Source organism: Rhinolophus sinicus, linkage group LG10, assembly GCF_036562045.2.
Source record: "Rhinolophus sinicus isolate RSC01 linkage group LG10, ASM3656204v1, whole genome shotgun sequence".
Classification (NCBI taxonomy): Eukaryota; Metazoa; Chordata; class Mammalia; order Chiroptera; family Rhinolophidae; genus Rhinolophus; species Rhinolophus sinicus.
In genome coordinates this window covers 53600675-53605199 of record NC_133759.1, presented here as the reverse complement: position 1 = coordinate 53605199, position 4525 = coordinate 53600675, and the positions used below count along the sequence as shown (strand labels likewise).

At 38.6% G+C, this 4525-nt stretch overlaps 1 protein-coding gene across 9 annotated transcripts in view; it reads left to right on the top strand.

The window, feature by feature from the left end:
• Positions 1-4525, top strand: part of FHIT (fragile histidine triad diadenosine triphosphatase) — a 1368446-nt gene that overhangs the window by 1206757 nt on the left and 157164 nt on the right. The gene's annotated exons all lie outside the window — the stretch shown is intronic.

The window sequence follows — 4525 nt, the reverse complement described above, 5'->3', positions numbered from 1 at the left end:
CAGTCTTCAGAACCTGTAAATATATTACATGACCAAAAAGAATTAAGCTAGCCAATAAAACCAAATTTGCTAATCAGCTAACTTTAAGATAGGGAGATTATCCTGGCACATTGCCCTCATGTGCATTCATGTTCTCTCTCTCTCTCTCTCTCTCTCTCTCCCCCCCCCCCGTCCCTTCTCCAGTTAGAAACTCTTTTTTTCAAGTCTGGGGATGGGCAGGTAGAGCTACTGAGTCTTCTTGTCCCTGCAGGAATCATTTCTCTGTCACACGGGCTCTTGCCTTTTTGCAGTTCAAAGCTAAGTGAGTGAGGCAGAAGACTACTTCTGAGCAGTAAGTACACTTCCATTTAGTGAGGAGACGGTCAAAAGAGAAATGGCACCCCAATGATTACTTTGAAATATTAACTTGCCTCATCTGGATGAGAATTGAGCAACAATAACTATGGAGAAAATAGAAACCCCTACGTACCATGAACAGTATGTTCTGATGAAGGGCTGTTGGGTTCGGGGAAGGAAGTGACTACCTTCCTTCCCTCACATAGAGGCTCATGTCCTGGCCCCATTGGTAATGAGACTTGGGCCAGTTCCCTTTGTCTGGGGCTCAGTTTCCCTATCCACCAACTGAGAGGTATCCATCTCATTTTGGTAACCTCTAAGCGCACGTTCAGTTCTGATACTTTGTGATTCCATAACACTAACTAGTTCAATTGAGGGAAAAAAAACACCTGCCCTGAGGGCTGCCCCCACTTTGATTTCTACATGGCGGCCACATTAGCATAGCAGAAAGGATATTGACACTGCAGTTGACTTTTAAAATTCACTGAGAAGAGGAGATAAAATGAAAACACACCAGATGGAATGTGAGCTCCCTACTATTTCAAAACTTAGACATTTCCAGTAAATGTAGGCACAGACTTAAAATTCAATATCATCCTGAAAGCTATTTACAGTTTTCCAAGTGACAACAATAGTCTCTTTCGAAAGGAGGAGAAACTCTTCTAAGATGGATTCTAATAACTTTGGAATTTTATTTTGTGGATGAAAATATTAAGAAAATAATTAGTTGGATGTGAAAATAATAGGGAGGGGAAATCGTGCAGGCAATTGAGACACAGTTGTGACGCCACCAGTGAGTGACTGGACTTCCAGGAACCAATCCCAAGAAGCACCGTGAAATTGGCTCTTTGTCTTGTACAGATTTACTAAATGAACTTTCATTGTCTTTAATTATTAGGAGTCTCACATGCTGTGGTTCTTGATCCATTTTGGGTAACAGACCCCTTTGGGAATCCTGCTGAAAGTTGGAAACTCCCTACCTATTTTTTTAAAAGATATTTACCTAGACACGTTAAAGATTTACATGTAATATTTGAACTTTTTTTTTTAAGTCCCAGTTTAAGAACACCCAATTTGAGGTAGTGAGAAGAATGTTCTCGAAGTCTAGAAAATTAGTAAGATTGATTTTATACAGGAAGTTTTACACACACATATACACACACACATATGCACACATAATCAAGGAATTGTGTTCACATCCTTTAGGCTTACTGTGTCCACTCAAGATCCACTTCCCTTTATTTGAGAACATTTAACTGTTTAGTTATTCTCTTGTAGAGCAAATGTCAGAGACACAAAGTGTTAGAATATGCGAGGAGGAGGATGGGGTCTTTCGAAAAGGAAATATTCAGTAGACCTGGGTAGGTGAGCTTCATTAGGAAGCCTGTAATTGAACATATCTGATGGGCAAATCTCTCACCTTCCCTTTAATTAAAAGTCAGGTCCCAGAATCACAATAGCTTCCATAAAACTGGTCATAGATTTCCACAAAGCATGGTCATTCCACTTTTATTTGTGAATCAACTTGATTTCTTATGTTTGATGATTATATAATGAGTGGTACAGAAAACTAGGGTCTTGAAACTTACTATCATACATTTTTTTGAAGTGTTATATGTCTTTAAGTTGTAAGAATTGGAAATTTTTGTGCTTTCTATCAGTGGAGGAAGTTACATATTCAGTTTTTCTGTTCTCCAATATGCTTTTCATGATTATTTGTTAAGTGCAAGAGGACTCAGACTGTGGCTCTATGATATTGAAAAGATAGTTTGAAATGTAAGATCTTTAAAGCATCATGAAGCTAGTTGATTCCAGAGTGCTTGAGAAAAAGTGATTTTAAAAAAAATCTTGAGTTTATACTTGCCATCATTTTTTTTTTTTTCATCTTGAATTAACATTTTATACGCAGTCACCTCATTCATCCCACACACACCTATCAAAGGTACACTATTTGGGAGGCTCGAGGATAGGCTGATCCAGACACCCGAATTCAAGATATAAGTTGCTCATGCTTCATGCATCTGAAAATAGGCTGCATCCTTTTCTCCCGTAATATGCCCCCTCTTCCTCCCATCCTTACTGTTGGCACCACCATGAACAATCTGGGCCAGAAATCTTGGTTCATCTCAAGCTCATTCTTTAATTTCACCTTCTGTATGATTTCATTCACTAAGTTCTATCAATTTTTCCTGACAAACACCTCTCATAGTTATTTCTAGTCGTGGCTGGGCAGAAGTCCTGGGATTCCACTATCCAGGGATTTTCTGAGGCTTCCCAGGGCTGCCAAATCATGCCTACTTCTCTCTTGACTGTGGGTGAAATTAGAGAGAAATCTTACAATGTCATCAACTCACCTTCTTTTCCCAAACATCTGAAGATTGGGGCGGGAGATTTTGATGCAACTCCAAACTGTGCCCAAATCATCTTTGTTTGTTTCGTTCTTTCTCTGCCTCTCTCCATTCCTTCCTGTCTTTCTTTTTCTTAGTAGGTGCCTCTTTTGCATCTTATGGCACAGGTTTATACTTGATGCCCTATTTAGAGGTTACTGGTAATATTCCCCTGGTTTTAACCATTATTTTGTGGTTATTATTAACTTTGTTAGGTGTTGGGGAAGGAGGGAAAGAGATTATTTCTTCTTCATTCTGTCACTTTTATGATAATGACGCAGCTACTATTTTGTGCCATTTCTCTTCTTCAGGCCCTCACCAACTAGTACCGCATTTCCCCCAACCCACATGGCATAGGTTCCAAGAACCCCAGTGGATGTCTCAAACTGTGGATCGTACTGAACCATATATATAGTGTTTTATCCTGCACATACATACCAATGATAAAGTTTAAGTTATAAATTAGGCACAGTAAAAGATTAACAACAATAATAATAAAGTAGAACAATTATAGCAATATACTGTAATAAAAATTTTGTGAATGTCGTTGGTCTCTCTCTCTCTCTCTCTCTCTCTCTCTGTCTCTGGAATTTTCCATTTAATATTTTTGGACCATGTTTGAACATGGGAAACTGAAACTGTGGAAAGCAAAACCTCAGATAACTAGGATATCTCCTATACTTCCTGTACTCTGACTCTGGCCATTCCATTTATACCACATGAACTGGCAGGTTAGTTTTCCTTAAATTCACACCTTGACATTCCAATGCTGGGTTAAGTCCAAACTTTTTGTCCTATGTTTTCAAGACTCTTTGAAATCTCATTTTGCCTCCTTGTCCGACTTATCCCTTCCATTCATTCACCATTTGCTTACTCAAATTGCACTCCCATGGACCAAATCGGGAACTAAAGCATTCCTACCTTTGTGCTTTCACAGTGCTACTTGTAGTAATTCTAAAAGCCTTCTCCTCAACTCTTGTCCTGTCCAAACTTCTAAAGGGATTTTCTGACTGCTCCAGTCCACAATAATCTTTCTCTGGAGACCTTATCACGCATATGTTTGAGCATGTAGATTCTCAGAATAGCAGGGTTGAAGGCTCCAGAATAATCTACTGCATTTAAAACATGGAGAAACTAATGCCCAGGTAGGTAACTGACAATGATAGTGACTATTTTTAGTTCCTACCATGTGTCAGGCACTAGGGCAGGAACCTTCTGTATTTTTTAAATCACAACTTTATTCAGATATAATTAAAATACCATATAGTACACCAATTTAAAATGTACAATTGAATAGTTTTAGGTGTATTCACAGGGTGTGTAACTATCACAACTGTTTGATTCCAGAGCGTTTTATCACCACCAAGAGAAACCCAATCCCAGTAGCAGTCACTTCCCATTTTTTCCTTCCCCCAGCCCCTGGCAACTACTAATCAATTTTCTGTCTTTATGAATCGCTTATTGTAGCTATTTCACATAAATAGTATTGTACATTATGCGGTCCTTTGTGACTGGCTTCTTTCACTTAGCATCACGTTTTCAAGGTTTATACCTCATGAAGCATAAATCAGCGCTTCATTTTTTGTTGTTGTCAAATAATATTCTGTTGTATGTCCTTACCTCATTTTGTTTATCCATCAGTTGATGGCCATTTGGGTTGTCTTTACTTTTTAATGAATAATGCTGCTATGAAGGTTGCTATTCATGTACAGATGTGTGTATGGACATACGTTTTCATTTCTCTGTACCTGGGAGGGTAATTGCTCGGCCATATAGTAACTCTGTTTAGCTTTTGAGATACT